Source organism: Carassius auratus, chromosome 36, assembly GCF_003368295.1.
Source record: "Carassius auratus strain Wakin chromosome 36, ASM336829v1, whole genome shotgun sequence".
Lineage (NCBI taxonomy): Eukaryota > Metazoa > Chordata > Actinopteri > Cypriniformes > Cyprinidae > Carassius > Carassius auratus.
In genome coordinates, this window is record NC_039278.1 from 20224516 (window position 1) to 20243132 (window position 18617).

Here is an 18617-nt window from a genome sequence, read left to right on the forward strand (position 1 = left end):
ATCATTGACTGTTTGTGCTCACGACAGGCCTTTGAGCCTCGACAGAGATGGTATTACAGCGATTCTTCTGCTGCTTTCGTCCAGTTCTCCGCTGATGCTGATCAGGGTTGAAATGGGTCGAGTTAGTGGTTGGATGGCTGACCTTCTCAGGAAAATTGCAGCATGGATCTGCAGCAGGAGTAAGTTTGAGAGGAAGAAATACCAGAGCAGAGGAATACACCAAACTTACTTATCAGCCTCCGTCAATCACAGCCTGCTAATCAACCTCCATACACAGATTGGCTACATGTCTCTGTCTCCTCTTCACCAGATGCTGTGTGATGGCCATACTGGAGTTCTTGATTGGTTGAAATATCGCCAGTAATTATAGTAAAACGAATAGCTTTGCTATTAGTAGTGATTTTTCTCCACAACACTCTCTAATACTGCGGTACTGTGGCAGTGGGGTGTAGCTGGAATCCTTACTGATGCACGAGCTGCAGTGAAGTGACCAATACATCCTTGTGTGTCAATGCAACTGACTATAGCCTACAGACCTGAGAATCAATTTCTCTGACAATATTTCTGCTATGAAGTGGTGTGTCTCTGTGTGTGTGTGTGTGTGTGTGTGTGTGTGTTTCTCTATCTGTTGCTTAGAATGAGAACTGGCCAGGGCAGATTCGCAAATACTCATACTTAATCAGTAAAAGCCATTGCAAAAATGTGAATGACTATGAATGAATGTATTTTTACAACAAATTTTGTTTTTTGAAAAAATGTTTAACATCTAGACGCTTTTTCCATCTCTATTTAAAGGTGCCACAGAATTCATTAATACAATATTTTAAATTGCTTTCTGATGTCCCCAGGGTGCGTATGTAAAATTTTATCTCAAAATACCCCACAGATAATTTCTTTATAGTTTGTTGAAATAGTTTGTTGTTTGTTGTTGCGGCGCCTCCGGCTCAGACTCGGCGTCGGTGAGTGTGGTCCTCATCTCGCTCTCGCATGTGTGTGTGATGCGGCTGTAAAGCACTGGACCATTCCTGTTCACCGTGACCAGCTCGAGTCTGGCTGTAGAGACCGGCCCACTTCTGGCAATGACTCGTTCTGTTATAGATGGTTACATTAATATAGCAATAATTAACATAAGGCCGTTTTAAACTTGAGTTAAGTGCTTTACAGGACGAAACATTCTCATATGTTTATAACAATAGCAAATCTATATTTACGTAATGCAGAAGGTCATATTTAATCTTGCTTGTAAGTATTTTGAATGCTATTGGCTTCACTGCGCTCTCAGGTGATTTATTCACCTTCACTCGCGCAGTGGGCGGAGTCTCGTACCTGTGCTCATGAGTCCTGTCCGCCATGTTTGGATCCAAACAAAACAATGGATTATTTACCAAGATATCAACGATGTATGTACTCATTTTAATAAAACACTTCTGGAAAGCATCACTGAGCATTTATTTTTAGTATTTTACTAGTGCAGGGCTTATTAGCTCAGAAAGGAACTCGCAAAAGTTCACCTCACGTGTGAGAGTGCGGCGAACGCGGCTTTGTGCTGAACGCAAGTAAAAAATAAACTTTTTAAAAATTATTTTAATCTTTGATCTAAGTATTGTTGTGTGGGTCTAGAGCTTAAAATTACGCATCAGAAAACTGACGAACAACACTACAGTCCACCAACAAACAGATGAGGAAGAGGAGGATGACAGCGGTCCAGCATATACAAAGAGAAAGGTTTGTTTTTATCTTTAGCTTCCACATTCATATTTCTGTAAATACAGTTGCAGCAAGCAAACATAGTTTTTTCCCATATTCCCCCTAAATTAATACATTTGTTTGGGAGAACTCTCTTTAATTAGCTTGATGCACAATAAATATGAATCATGCTGGGCATTAATCACTGTGCTGTCACTGCAGTTAGTGCTGTAAATAGTCTGTCGAACAACAGGTACATTGCTACAACCGATTAATGTCCATTTCAAATTTTCGATTCTGTTCGGAACTAAAACAATTCATTTCGTTTCTGTTTCTGGTTCTTTTCCTGTCAAAATATCGTTCGTTTCCGGTTTTCGTTTTCGTTCTTTGAACCCGTTCAGAGCCCTGGTCAAAATAATTATTGAATTAAATTTGGAGTCCGACTGTCGGGACGCATATACAGCGTTACTTATTATAAGTTTACTATTATTCTGTATTCTTTATATTAAATACCATTTTATCATCCAGATACACCGGGAACATGGAAACATTTGGATTCGTGTGGAATGAGAGAGGTAGCTTCAGCTTACATTAATTTGTGTTTGGATTGAGGTTTTTATAGCCTAAAATTAAGAGGATTTGATTTCAAGAGAAACTATTAACTGTTTTTATAATGTTTTTAAACATTTTGCTTTTAAACATTTTTGTTTTACTCTCAAAAAAATCTTATACAAGTGTTTTTTTTTTAACAATGTAGCAAACCTTTTTTAAATATCTTAAAAATACTTTTAAAGTGTTGATAGATTTTTTTTTAAGTAGGGTTATCTTACATTTGGACAAAATCTGGTGCAAGCTGTAAACTGTAAGCGTTAGATCACTATATTTTTCCCTTTTTGGAATAAGGAAAACGCTATACTTTATTATTATTATTAAATTATTAATATTAGGCAAATTATTGGCAAATAACGTTATTAACCGGTATTTCTTCCTCCCGAACCGGTTTCGGAACGGTAATAATATCAGAGGAACGCAGAACAGAAACGTTAAAATATCGATTCTGCTCGGAGTGAACCGATAGAATTTTTTTTTCGTTTCCAAGCCCTGATTCTCACACACTGCGGCCACACAACTGTGTTCAAGCACCTCATAAGTGATTTTTGCAGTCTATGGCACCTTAAAAAAAAAATTTTTTTTTAATTGTTTCGGTTTTTAACTTGGCTCAAATTAAAAGCAAAGCAATCTCCCGATCTGAATCCCGCTGGAGCGCGTTCGTCGCGCGTTGTTCGCGTCGGCCTGATGTTTACGGTACTAACCGATTCATTTCGCCGTCATCAAAGCCCCGTTTGTATGTCTTTCCATTGATTACGGAGTCACGTTTGTCCCGTGGCTCTGACACGGAGAGGACAGAGGGACCACTCAGGCTCTGAGGCTCTTTTCTTCGGTGTCGAAGCCCTTCATCGATATTCCTCTCACAGAAGGCGTCTCAGAGGTCCTGGAGGAATCTAACAAGAGCCATTGATGAGCCTCATGTTCCACACACACCAGGAACATCCCAGTCCCCACCATCAGCAGCAGACACAGTTACTCAGTGTCGGGGAAATATTATGGTAAAATCACCCACTGGCTGTCGCTCAGAACCCAGGATCATTATAAACAAGAACATTCAATATCCTGTTGATGCAAAGTGGCCTACACTGTGTGTGTGTGTGTGTTTGAGTGTGTGTGTGTGTGTGTGTCACCTGCATTATGGCTGCTGGAATCAGAAGATCTTCTCCATTGGGCGGCAGTGCGCGTCTGCAGTGACTCTCTCTCTCTCTCTCTGCTGTGGGGGGGATGGACGCCCCTGTCATCATCTGAATCCGGCGGTGTGTGTGTGTGTGTGTGTGTGTGTGTGTGTGTGGATGTGGCGCGCACTGCGGGCTGAAGCTGCGGGAGATGCTCCGTGTTCTCCCGGTTCCAGTGCGGTGATGGAGATACTGGAGCTGCTCTAGAACACACACATGTTCGCTGAAGAAGATGACGAGAAAACACACGTTTAACTGATGCTTCATCTTCATCTTGATCATCTGATCTCACTGTCACCTGAACAGGATTATCTCATGACAGATGCAGCTGCTGTGGATTTTTCCTCCTGATTTCCTCAGAATCGCTTCATCTTCTCTTGGTTTGGGAGAACAGAAGACTGCTTCCTCAGATCCGATGCTTTCAGTCGCTCTGTGCTGATATCTGGATCCATCACTTTGGGTGAGACGATTCTAAATTTGGCACATTTATTCTCGCTCATTAGGTATAAAAGTTTGATGCCGAATCATTTTTAAGAAATGTTTTCTTGTGCAACCACATCGATGAATAGAATCAAATTAATCTTCTTTAACGAAAATTCGATGAATAAACTATATATATATATATATATATATATATATATATATATACACACACACACCTCTCTTATAAAACCAAACTGATTAGGATTCATTTACTGAACGAAAGCGGAACATTTGAACCTGATCGAGTTTATTTGACTCCGCTGTGTGTCTCAGTAAAAGCGCTTTACACTGCAGCGATTTCTACAGTTCCTGAAGAATTTAAAATGAAGATTAGACACACACACGCGCAGAAACACTCATTTAAACGCATTCGTGTGTGTGTGTGTGTGTGTGAGAGAGAGAGAGTGTGTGTGTGTTTGTGTGAGAGGGACGAGAGATTCGTTTCATTCTTACAGACGCGTTTGCAGCATCTCAGAAATGACGCGACAGCGGGACAGAGCCGGTGTGTGTGTGTGTGTGTGTGAGAGAGAGTGAGTGTGTGTGTGTGTGTGAGAGAGAGAGAGAGTGTGTGTGTGTGTGTGTGTGAGAGAGAGAGTGAGTGTGTGTGTGTGTGTGTGTGTGTGTGTGAGAGAGAGTGTGTGTGTGTGTGTGTGTGAGAGAGAGAGAGAGAGAGAGTGTGTGTGTGTGTGTGTGTGTGTGTGAGAGAGAGAGAGAGAGAGAGTGTGTGTGTGTGTGTGAGAGAGAGAGAGTGTGTGTGTGTGTGTGTGTGTGAGAGAGAGAGAGAGAGAGTGTGTGTGTGTGTGAGAGAGAGAGAGTGTGTGTGTGTGTGTGTGTGTGAGAGAGAGAGAGTGTGTGTGTGTGTGTGTGTGTGAGAGAGAGAGAGAGTGTGTGTGTGTGTGTGAGAGAGAGAGAGTGTGTGTGTGTGTGAGAGAGAGAGTGTGTGTGTGAGTGTGAGTGTGTGATAGAGAGTGTGTGTGTGTGTGAGAGAGAGAGAGAGAGAGAGTGTGTGTGTGTGCGAGTGTGTGTGTGTGTGTGAGAGAGTGTGTGTGTGTGTGAGTGTGTGTGTGTGTGTGTGTGTGTGTGTGTGAGAAGCGCGTCTCATGTATGAAGGATCATCTGTCACTACAGAAAGAGAGAGAGAGAAGAGACAGTATTTCCAGTAAATGTAATAGCGAGTGTAATCAGGTTAATGATCAGGCCTGCGCTTAAATATTCCGTCTGATAATTCCAGGTTATTGATGATGTCTAGTTTGTGTAATATCTATTCAGGCTGTTTTTGTTCTGGATGTTTCATGGGTTTGTGCAGCTGAAGATGTGGTGTGGACGCAGAGGCTGTTTCATCACTAAACTATAACTGCTGCAGGATCTGAGATGGATCAGATTATTAAACATGATGGGCAGTGAGAAGATAGTTTCACAGGAGCGCAGAGAGCACATTATTCAGTCATCAGACTATCATGCAGTAAACTAACAGAGATTTGTTCATAATAATGGTGCGTCAACTTCTGGTTTACTGTTTCAGAAATGTGACACATTTTATGTAGATGTATTAGACCCCCCCCCCCCCAATTCAAACTCAGCTGTAAGCTTCTAAAAGAATCATTTCTGTGACTCTTTCAGGTTTAGGGTTTAATCTGCGGTGAGACCTCAGAACTGATCGGGGTCTGGTCTGGTGGGGATGGTTTCTCTGATAGTAAACAGAAGCTAATTACATGATTTCCTGCGATCGTGAGACTCGTCAGCCTCGGGCAGGAACAGATCATTAATCTCACATTCAGATCAGATATGAATGTCAGATATGTAGCTTTTGGAAAGTTTAATGCAAACTGCATTTCAGTGAATTAATAAAGTTGGACATTTATTGATGCTAACAACCAAAATATGTAACATAACACAAAATGTAGACTGACTGTATGTGTCATGAAGGCTAAGGTCCTATTCACCATTTCTTTTTAGTTTTAATAATCATTTTCGTTCACTAGTTAATTTTACATGGTCCTGCAGTGTGACAAATGAAGTATTTTCCATTTTTATTTCATCTCTTAATTACTATGAGCTCATAAAAGCTGCATGTGTAATAATTATAGAAGAATTAGGGAAGTGCTGTTGTTCAAACACAAGGAAGGATAATGTGTATAAAACACTGCCAGCGTTCAGCGTGAGGATTTCTGTCAGGTGCTGAGAGAGAGAGAGAGAGAGAGAGAGAGAGAGAGAGAGAGCACAGAGAGAGGGAGAGAGAGAGAGAGAGGGAGAGAGAGAGAGAGAGGAGAGAGAGAGAGTGAGAGAGAGAGAGGAGAGGGAGAGAGAGAGGGAGGGAGAGAGGGAGAGAGAGACTTTTAGACTTTTAGCCCCCCTTTATTACAAAATATTCAAGGTTTATTTAAACCTTACATAGATTAAAAAGTTATTTAAAACACAAACATATGATAATAAATAGCGCAGAAAACAAGGCAATAGCACAATTAAATATACATTTGCAAAGCACCATCAAAATCAGATTCACATATGCACTGGTTAACTCCCCAAATGTGATTGAAAGTCTCCAGGTCTTTAACCAAGGAATAGTATGGATATTCCACCTTTAATCTAGTTTTAATTAACCCTTTTAAAATTAACATTGCATCAGTTGACCCAGCATTATTTATTTTGCTTTTACGTGAAATCCATATTCCCATTTTTGCTTGCCCAAACAAAAAATCAAGCAAAACATGGATCTGCTTTCTGTTTCTGTTATACTTCGGTCCATATATAAATAACATGGGTGAAAACACTTCTCCCAAAACTGTACACCATTCTTCTAATTGAGAAAATAAAGGCACAAGCCTCCCACATTGAAGAAATAAATGAAAAACAGTTTCAGTCATCCACAAAAAGGACATCCCTCCTGAACCTGGGGATGGAGGTGTGCTCTGTATCTGTTTGTAGCTATTAACCCATGCACAACTCTCCACTGAAGGTCTCCGGACCTTTTTTCAATGGGAGGCTTATACAAGGCCCTCCAGCAACCCTTCGGGGAAGAGCCTGATCCCAATAGCTCTTGCCATTTCGACTCTTTAACTCCTCCTAAAGACTGAGAGTGTGAAACTTTTACACATGTGGCGTACAGTGCTTTCTTCTCAGTTTTACTGAAACCGTTCAGTTTAGGTGTCTTGAAGGTCAACAAAGACCCCTCCTTTTCTTCAAATATACCCACATCCGGAATTATTCTTAGTTCAGGAAAAGTTAAGTCCATATCTTCATTTGTTTCCACACTGCGTTTAAAATCTGTTGATAGGCTCTCGAGAATTTCATTTAGCAGTTTTGTGTCCGACGAATTGATCTTATTCCAATCTTGGAAGCTAGCATTTCAGGAGTCATCCATCCATCTGAGGTTATTAAATGTCCAATCTTTACAACTCCTGCAGCCTTTAAAAGATTCCTCATCGATGGTGATTTTAGGATCGCTGAGTCCACCATAGAATTGTATATTAGGGGTTCCTCCCTTGACCAGTGACCCCCCTCATCCGTGATGTCTCTTGTGATATTAAAAGTCCTCCAGGCTTTGAACACTGAGCTTACATCCAATCCATAGAGAAATCGTTTTACTGTCTGTAGTCTGAAAGTCTTAATTCTGCTTTTTATATCCACTAGTCCTTGTCCACCTTCTTGTCTGGGCAGAAACAAAGTTGATGCTCTTATCCAGTGGTTACCGGACCAAAAAAAGTCTGTTAAGCGTTTTTGGATTTTTACAACCAAATCTTCAGGAGGTTCCAGAATGTTCATTTTGTGCCATAGCGTTGAGGCTACAAGGTTGTTGCAGACCAGGGCTCTTCCTCTATAGGATAACTGGGGTAGCAGCCAATGCCAGCAAGACAAACCGAGCACACACCTTCTCCACCAGGCCCTCCCAATTCTGTCTCTTATAATCCTCCCTTCCTAAAAACACCCCCAAATATTTAACCCAGATTTTCCCCATTTTAAATTACCTGGGAGAGCTGGAGTGTTATGGTCTAGACCACACCACATTGCATCACTTTTTTGCCCAGTTTACTTTTGCAGATGAAGCTTTACCATAACTTAATAAAATCTCTTTTAAAACCTGAACATCGTTAACATTCCTTAAAACAACAGTAATGTCATCAGCATAAGCTGAAACTTTTACAAAATCATTAAAAATAGCACCTTGTACCTTCAAACCCATTAAACTCTCTCTTAGTTTACACAGAAGAGGTTCAATAGCTAAGCTGTAAAGCTGACCAGAAAGTGGGCATCCTTGTGTGATACCCCTCTGTACCTTAACAGGGACACTTAGGCCTCCTGCTATCTTTACCATACATGTTAGCATTATTGTACAACAACTTTATCATTTTCCTAAATTTCTCTCCGAACCCAAAAGTTTCCAATACTTTAAAAAGATATTGATGATCAACACGATCAAACGCTTTCTCCTGATCTAGTGACAGTATTCCAACATCTATATTATTACACATTGCATAATCAATAACATCACGTACTAGATGCAAATTATCAGCAATACATCTGTCTTTTATACAGTAAGATTGATCTTTGTGTATAATTTTGAACAATATTTTGTTCAATCTGTTGGCAAGGCACTTTGATAAAAGTTTGTATTCAGTGCAGAGGATTGCCAAAGGTCTCCAGTTCTTTAACAGGGTAAGATCACCTTTTTTTGGAAGCAATGTTGATACAGCCCGTTGGCAGCTCTTTGGTAGAAAACCAGTACGATTACATTCCTTAAGCACCTCAAATAAATCAGATCCAATTGTTGTCCAGAAATGCTTATAAAATTCACCAGGAAGTCCATCTATGCCTGGGGTACGACCCAACGAAAGACCCGTTACGGCATCACTTAATTCCACAAAGGTTAATCCAGATTCCAGTGCTTGCTTATCTTCTTCATTTAAACAAGGAAGATCTTGTAGGAATCCATTTTGTGTCGGAATGTCTATGTCCTCAGGTGAGTATAAATGTGAATAGAAATTCACTGCTAGTCTACGCATTTCCACAGGTTCAGATGTACATTGTCCATTGTCATTCTTCAGGTTATACATTTGGTTAACTTGCACACTCTTGCGTTCCAGATTGAAAAAAAAGAGGTGGGACTGTCCATATCCTTTATTGATAGGAATCTGTTCCTCACAAGAGCTCCTTTAACCTTTTCATTTAATATAGAGCTCAATTTTAGTTTCTTCTCAGACCACTCATTTACATTGGAAGAAAGATCTCCTATCATATTTTTTTCAATGGCAAGGATTTCTCTTTCAAGCCATTCCAGAGACCGTTTCAAACTAAAATTAGAGTGAGATGTATACTGCTGACAAAATTCCCTTATATGAGCTTTTCCAACTTCCCACCAAAGAATAACACTATCAAATCTTATTTTCTCTTTTTTCCAGGTCTCCCAAAAATGTTTAAAAGATTCACAAAAACTCCGGTCTTGTAACAATTTGACATTAAAATGCCAGTAAACACTTCTGTTTTTCTTAGAATTCAAAGTACAGTCAATAGTGATTAATTTGTGATCAGTGAAGGATGCAGGGACAATAGCTGTATTAATAATTCTACTTTTCATACTATTAGATAAGTACAGTCTATCCAGTCGTGCTGCTGAAATCCTCCCATCACTAACCTTTACCCATGTATATTGTTTAACAGAGGGATTATTTTCTCTCCATATATCAGTAAGATTGGAGGTTTTAATAACATTTTCAAGTACTGTTGGTGACTGAAAATGGGGTTCTTCTCCATTTCTATCAAGCAAGGCATTAAGTGTGCAGTTCCAGTCCCCAGCTAAGATAGTAAAACCATTACCTTGCTGTTGTCCTAAAAACACTTTCAATTTGTTAAAAAAAATAATTCTCTCAGCTCCTATATTAGGTGCATATACACTCACAAACGTGAAGACAAGACCATTTAAAACAACCTTAACTGCTAAACATCTTCCTGGTTCAATTTACTTTTTTCCCAAAACTTTGGCTTTTATAGAGGGAGAAAAGAGAATAGCAGTTCCTGCACTCAGGTTAGTCCCATGTGTGAGCACACATTCATTCCTCCACCACAATCGCCAGTCAACCTCATTGTTTACATCACTATGAGTTTCTTGTAAGAAAATTACATCTAATTTCTTTAACTTGATGAATTCTATCACTGTATCAGCTTTACTCTTATCCCTCATCCCATTAACATTTAGGGATCCCACGCGTAAGGTTTCCATAAGAGGGAAAAAGATTAGAAAAAGAACAGTCAGAAAGATATGTGTATTAGCCATAGTAATTAGTTATATTTTCCTCTTTTTGGTTTCCCTTTCCCTGTCTTAGACTTTTTACGAATATCAGTTATATGTTTTTTTAACCTAAAACGTTTCTGTTGTGATAGCTCATCATTATTGCAACTTTTCCTTGCCCACATTACAGAAGAGATAAACTTATCCAGATCTGGGAAAAATTCACTCACTTCCGTGCTTCTACCTTTTGTCTCATCCAGGAAAGTATTAATTTGTGCCACAGTATACAATCCTTCTGTGTCTACTTTTGACATTTCTGACCCTTCAGACCAATGCCCATCATCTTTCACACTATCATCTGTGTACTGAGATAACCCATCCATATCATCCACCGAGCATTGCTCAGCTACTTGTATAGCAGTCTGAGATACACACTCATTTTCTTTTGCTTCCTCAACATCATCATTTTCAGTTATAACAATCGCAGAACTGCATCCAGCCTGCTCACTACTCTCCACATCCACACCAGCATCGCTTTCACTCACCTCATTGTGCCCGTAGACCTCCCCTAACGGCCTTGTGTTCGGTTTCTGAGGTAGTTGTTTATCCTGTGCTGTCGTATTATCCTCGGTATCACTGGTATCATTGCGATGAGCTGATCCGTTTTCAGTCGCATTAACAGGCAGCTGCTGCTCAACATCCGCTGTTTTATTGGGACAGGAGAAGCGTTTGTGGCCTATATTTCCACAAGCAAAGCACTTTAGATTGTCAGTACTTGCATACAGCATATATGATCCATCTCCACGACTTACACGGAACAAGATCTCTAATGTGCGCTCCGATGAAGTCAGAAACATTAACACTTGTCTCCTAAACGACAAAACGTGTTTGAGATCAGTGTTTTTACATCCTAATGGAATGTTTCTGACCGGACTTGTGATTTTACCGTATCGGGTTAATTCTTTAACAATCGCCTCATTCGAGACAGAAGGCGGTACATTGGAAATAGTGACTTTGTTGCCGGAGCCGTTAATGTCCAAACCGTGCTTCTCAGATAATTTCCACAATGTTTAGAAAAAAAGTACTTCTCGGAAAGTATTTATGATGTTTGTACATTCTAAGAAACATTCAAATGATATACTTTGGGTAAAGATAAGTGCAATGTGACAAGAAGTGTTTTAGTATCCTTTAAAATAACATTCTAGTCACGACAAGAAAACTGCACGGGCAAAAAAAATTAACACATTTTGTGTAAAAAGAATAATAATCGAATGTTGCAAGTAATGTTTTTGTAACCTTTAAACAGTGTGACAAGAAAATATATATATTTTATAATCAAATAAATTATTTATAATCTTGGAATATTAAAGATACAATAGTATTATATTTTGTGTAAAATTGATAAAATGCTTATTTGTAACCTTCAGATAAGATTGTGATCATGACAAGAAAACCAGACATTTTTATATTCTTGGAATATTAAAAATTAAATTATATTTAGGGTGAAACGCTTGCAGAAACGTTTCTTTAACCTTAAAATAACGTCATATTTCTAACATGAAAACTGGACATTTCAGCGTTTTAGAGACATTTTAAAACGATCTTCCCACAATGTTTCTATAACCTGAGTTGTTTACGTGCTCTGTATTTGTCATATTTGGAGTAAGTACTGTGAAGCAGTGCTCTGATTGGGGACGGGCGCTGTGTGACCCGCTGTGTGTCCCTGAGTACAGCGACTGCTCTGGATCTGTGAATGTGTTTCTGAGGATGTGAGCAGCTTTAGGGAACAGAAGCTCTTCCTGCTGATGATGGGATGAAACGTACTCTGGAGAAAGCTAAGCTAAGCCGAACTCTGATTTGACATTCATCTGGGAGGAAGGTGGCAGGGATCTCTCTGAAGCAGTGTGTGTGTGTGTGTGTGTGTTCTGTGACGGTTATCTGTTATTTTTAGACTGTTAATTCATGTTCAGGTACTAACAGTAAATGTGAGCTTTCTGCCTGCTTCATGAAGATCCATGTGATGGAGACCAGAAGCCTCACTTCTAACATGAAACTACTGCGTTTGATCTGACATGTGTGTGTGTGATTCACATACATGAACATACGAACAAAAAGCTCTCTTCCAGATGTGGAATCTATAAATCACAAATGATCATGAGCACAGCTGAATGGTTTCAGATCTCTGTCTAATTAATGTCATTAGTATATATTAGAGAACCAGTCAGTGTCCAGATCCTTTACTTGAGAAGGGTGACATTTTCTAATATCTGCAACACTAAAAACTGTTAAAATAATGCATTACAATATAGCACTAATCCATTAAAAGCGTTACATAGTTACTTTTTTGGATTACATTATTTTTGCATTACTTTGTCTCCAGGGTTAGGCTTGCTTATTTATTTTTATTTAATAACAAAAAACCAGAGTGTCATATTTCTGTGAAGACTCTTTCTGATCAAAAGTGAAATGAATAAGCCTCGGGCTGAAGGAAGAGCCACTCATTTCTCTCGACGTGTGGACGGGAGAGCGGTCGGTGAATAAATGGGAAACAAAATTACTTGCATTACTTGGATATTGTCTTGTAGATTAAAAATAAATTTTACTTTACTAGTTAATTGAAAAAGTAATCTGATCTGTAATCTAATACTTGTAATGCATTACTTCCAACACTGTTTATAAGTTTGTTGGTGTGGATTTTAATGTAGAAGAGAGACACAATGACTCAGATATGAGTTATAAATATTCAGTTTTTGAAACTGTCCTCAGGAGCTGGATGTGTGTGGAGATCTCAGAGAAGAGCGTCTTTCTGTCTCAGTCTTTGTTCTATAGTCTTTCCTTCCACATCGACTGGAGTAAAGTGAGTCCGCTGGAATCAGCCCAGTATCATCCCGAAGCGTCTCGGCTGGCACAGATCAACCTCTCTGCTGTTGAGTCACCGATGACTGGACTCTTGCATCCCATCACCAGTTTGGCAAAGTGAATCATCACAAGGACTGTTCTGCATGTTTCTGCATGTGTGTGGTTCACGTCTGGTTCCTCTCATTGATCGTGGGAGATGTTCTTCTGGCTCTTCATCACTGGACCTTCAGTCGTGTCTCCGGTCCATTTCTCATCCCACACGTAGTTCTTCCCACCAGGTTATTTTCACTTCCTTATCAAGTTATTGGGTTATGGTATGATGAACACCTACCCTGATTTTCATGAATAATGTAGCCTTAAATATTCAGTGTTCAATATAAATTCCAAGAGCCTTAAAATCTTTTCCCTACTGATGGCTGATACTGTTGTGGCTCAGACAGTAGATGATGGCGCTAGTAACGCCGAGGTCGTGGGTTTGATTCCCAGAGAAAACTGTAAATTATGCTTTCTGAACTGTACTTTTGTCTGGAGGTGCTCCAAGGGGTTCTGCTGCTTTTACAGCGATTGTACACTGTATAAAATATGCAAAAAATATGTATTTAGGAGTACAACAGCACCTGGGCATAGCAGTACTTTAAAGGTTTATAATGCAGTCATATACACCTTTTAGAGGTAGAACCGGTATAAAATTAGTTTCTTTAAGGACACTGCTCCAGTGATGAACTGTTGTATTACCTAAAGGGAACATTTTTGCCATTTGTTTAGTGATTTTGTAACGGCTCAGCAGTGAAGGTGTGTGTCGGGTTATTACTGCATTAGTGTTCAGATCTTCTGCTGTGTAAGTCTATGGAAAACCACAAAACTGCAGTGTTTAGAAATATATGTGTTTGATTTCAGCATTTAACATTTCAAACATGTTTTGATCAAACACACCTGATTCAGGTCATCAGAGAGTGTTTCAGGTAGAGATGCGCAGGGTGGAGTTTCAGTAAATGTAATCATCTTCAGCGGCAGAAGCCACACACAAAGTGCTTGAAGTGTGAGCTGATTGAGATGCATGTTGATTTCTGCAGTGATCTTGTCACTGATGGATGCGGTTGGTTTTAGCTGTGGCACACAGAATGATCATGTCCATCTTCTCCTCCTTCAACCCTTTTCTGTTGTGATCTGAGGCAGATGAAGGTGATGTGTTCCAGAGCATTTCACATATATGAAGGAAACTGTGGAGGCTTGGAGAAATCTGTGCAGGATTCAGAATGGCCTTAGATTTCTGTCCTGTCATTTTGGTTACTCATTCATGAAGGTTTTCAGAGAGATAGCATCTACATTACGTGAGATAAAGCTCTACTGCACAATCCAGCAGCATTTGGAAAGAGGCCTGGATTTATGATATAATCAGCTGCAGAGATCAGACTGAAGCACAACCAGAGAGAGAAGAGACCGAGGACATCTTCAGATTCTCAGAGTAAACCACAGCGCTGTTCACCTCTCTCTCAGGCCTGGAGTCTGTCTCACATATGGAAACACTTGGAAACCTCAATAGAGAGAGCTTGAGAGCTAACTGAACAATGTTGGGGGTAACAAATGACAAGTAATGAGAGTTGTGTAATCAGATTACTTTTTTCAAGTAACTAGTAAACACAGCACCGGTGACAAAAAGTAATGCAACAGTAATGTGTAATGCATTACTTTCAATAATAAGGTAACTAAGTAATGCAATTACTTTTTTATTTAGTAATACAATACAACAGTAACTTTCCCGAACACTGTATTTTATCCTAACCTTACCTAACCTAGCACATGATCTGTTATAACTGGAGTGCAGAAATGCCAGGATTGATATTGAGGAAGTAGAATCCCAGCATGGCAGCAATTCACAGAGAGATATCTGTAAGAGAGCGTGTGTCTTTATGTGTGTTCACTGCAGCGCTCGATTTTCTCATTTAATAATGAATCTGAAGCCATGGCTGTCCATCATCTCTCATGCTCACAGATGAGGAATATATATGGAGACTTTCAGTGATCTAATGGAAGCTTCTTTGAGTTCTTCTCTGTGATTTGGTGGCTGTTTTCTTTTCCCTTTCATCTCTCTTTTTTGAGTTGATTCGTTAGAAACTCTTGCGGTGATGACTCGCTGCATGGGGCTGGAATCTTGGCGGCAAATATTACTATATGTAAAAGCAGTGACGTGAAGTCAGTTTCACAGTCGCTTGACTGATGTGCTTCCTCTCACGGCGATTTCACCTCCACGTGATGGATGTAGGAATAACGTAGCGAGGCAGACAGAGCCGGCATTAAAAATCATACAGTTCTGCCTTCCACTCATGCTTATATGGACCCGCGTCGGGCCTGTGCAGCTCACTAATGAGTCAGCACTCGGCAGAACAGCAGGACGTGCGGTCCTGAGCAGAAGGGTTCACTGTAATGAAGTGGCTTTCTTCAGCAGGACGAGTGGTTTGCAAGGTGATTCAGAGGTGAAGGAGATAAGACAGTGAAAACTGCTGGAGTCATTCCCCCTCAAACACTCACATTAAAGCTTCTTTAGCCACGGGATGGTTAGCAGTCGTGTTTCAGTCATTCATCGCTAGTAGTGCCAGAGCTTCTAGTGATCTGATCAAACCTGATGCTAGTATTAAACTTATTCTGTTCTCTGTTCAAAAGAGCAATAATACATAATATCTGTGTGTTTTATAGTATTATAGTACTGAGACTGCTCTCATCAGTTACAAATTGAAAAAGTGAAAGTCGTGACATTTGCCAAGTATGGTAAGCCATACTCAGAATTGTTTATTGAGGTTGGATGAGAGTGCTGTGCATTAACTCCCTCCCACCTACATCTCCTGCCAGCGCCAATACTCGAACCTGCAACCTACAGGTTACAAGTCCAACTCTCTAACCATTAGGCCACAGCTACCATATAAATTACCTGCTCTTATCATCCTTTCATGGTTGTATCTCTCTATTGGTGCTACTGGATCTTAGTGTTGCATTTTGACACTATCGGCCACAACATTCTTTTTAATAGACTAGAAAATTAGCCTATGTTGGCATTGGTGAAATTGCATTGTCATGGTTCAAATAATTCTTATCTGACCATTATCGATTCATAGCAGTGAATGAAGAAGTATCATATTGTTCACAAGTACTGTAGGGAGTACCACAAGGCTCAGTACTAGGACCGTTGCTTTTGACACTTTACATGTTACCCTTGGGAGATATCATCAGGAAACATGGTGTTAGCTTTCAATGTTATGCTGCTGATGTTCAGCTCTATATTTCTTCGCAGCCCACAGAATGCACAGTTGATAAAAACTGGATGACTAGTAATTTCTTACTATTAAATTCAGAAAAAGCAGAGGTGTTAATTATCAGACTCTGCATGTAATAACCTAAAACACTGTCTAGCACTTGATGGCTGCTCTGTTAATTCCTTGTCAACACTATTGACACTATTGGAAGAAAGCTGAACTGAGCTGGAAGATGACATCACTGAATGAACAATGAACTGACTTTAACTGAATAATTGAGGGTTTTCTATTGTGCTCTTGCATTATTGACAAACTATTTTTCAGTTTAATACTGTAAAGAGTAGGGGTGTAACGGTACGTGTATTCCTATCGAACAGTTTCGGTACAGGGCTTTCGGTTCGGTGCACGTGTGTACCGAATGACCGAATGCAATATTTTGTTTGCGGAACATAGGAACATTTTCGTGTTTCTAATCGAACATATTAAGTGGCGGAAGTCTCTCCGCGTTCAGCACAAATCCCGCCCTGCAGCTGATTCTAATGCTGTGTTCACACCAAACGCGAATAGAGCGTCTGGCGCGAATGATTTCAATGTTCAGTCAATGCAAAGGTGCGTTTACGCGCGTCTGGAGGTGTCGCAGCGCGGAAGACGCGAATTCGCCTCACCGCCATTTTATTTGGATAGTTTTCAAAATATTATTGTTATGAAATATAGTTTTAAAAGTATTTCAGGTATTTAAAAGTATTTAAGTATTTAAACTCAAATATGCGGTTTATTTATAAAGACAGTGTCTATTTTAAAAATGTGTTTCGCCGATTTCGGAGATGAGCTCCATGCGATCAGCGGGAGCTCAGTCATCATGTATCCAACGAGAGCAGCCTCACTTCGGCTAGATCTTCTGACATTTGCCGCTGGCTCTGATTTCTCTTTAGTGGTTAAATATAATTCGTTTGGGGTAAAACGAAACGTTTCTTATCTTTGGCCTTTATTAATTTAATATATTTATATATATAGGTCCTTTTTATTCCCGTCTCTATAGAGAAATTAACTTTTGTCATAGAGCTCCGGTTGACTGCTCACTGACAATCAGGGCTTGAAAACGAAAAAAAATTTCTATCGGTTCACTCCGAGCAGAATCGATATTTTAACGTTTCTGTTCTGCGTTCCTCTGATATTATTACCGTTCGGAAACCGGTTCGGGAGGAAGAAATACCGGTTAATAATGTTATTTTTTAAAACAATATTATTTGCCTAATAATAATAATTTAATAATAATAATAATAAAGTATAGCGTTTTCCTTACTCCAAAAAAGAACTAACGCTTACAGTTTACAGCTTGCACCAGATTTTGTCCAAATGTAAGCTAGGCCTACTTAAAAAAAATAAAATAAAATAATCTATCAACACTTTAAAAGTATTTTTAAGAGATTTAAAAATGTTTGCTGCATTGTTAAAAAAAATACTTGTATAAGATTTATTTTTTTGAGAGTAAAAAAAACAAAAAAAACGTAGGCTATGTCACGGCTCACATTGCATTTTATTTAGCCCTTTTACTTTCCGAAATAATGAAAGCTAAAATGCCTGTATTCTAAAGCAAAATGTTTAAAAACATTATAAAAACAGTTATTAGTTTCTATTCAAATCAAATCCTCTAAAGTTTAGGCTATAAAAACCTCAGTCCAAAAACAAATGAATGTAAGCTGAAGCTGAGGCCTACCTCTCTCATTCAGCACGAATCCAAATGTTTCCATATTCCCGACGTATCTGGATGCTAAAAATTTTATTTAATATAAAGAATATAGAATAATAGTAAATGTATAATAAGTAACGTTGTATATGCGTCCGACAGTTGGACTCCAAATTCCATTCAATAATTATTTTGAGGTTAATAGCAAATGAAAACTGTTCAGCTTCTGGGAAATGTGTGAAGCTCCTCTAGGCTATTTTAGTTCCCCTCACTCCACAACAAATAATTTCAATCAACAGTATTTAGAAAAGAACAAGAATTACAAATATAAGAAGCTATAGCAATATTAACCACAATCCAAAACTAATTAATTTAGACTAAAACGAAACTGAAACCAAGGTTGGGTTTCTCATTCGTCACAAAATCAAAGTTTCCGTAATCGCCATGTATTTGAATAACAAATTATTATAAAAAATAACCTAATGTTTGTAAACATTTTGTGTCTGCATTATGTCTATTTCTGAATGAAATATTTTTTTTTCTCTAAAAAACTTATATACAAGTTTCTCTCTCTCTCTCTCTCTCTCTCTCTCTCTCTCTCTCTCTCTCTTTCTCTCTCTAGGCTATATATATATATATATATTAAC

General features: G+C 39.1%; 1 protein-coding gene across 1 annotated transcript in view; it reads left to right on the forward strand.

Moving 5' to 3' along the window:
• Window positions 1–3447: 3447 nt before the first annotated feature.
• LOC113055662 (interleukin-1 receptor accessory protein-like 1-B) overlaps window positions 3448–18617 on the forward strand; it is a 90573-nt gene continuing 75403 nt past the window's right edge. Inside the window, exon 1 of the mRNA XM_026222066.1 lies at window positions 3448–3930. The gene's annotated coding sequence lies outside the window, so the exon portion shown is untranslated. The remainder of the gene's footprint in view (window positions 3931–18617) is intronic.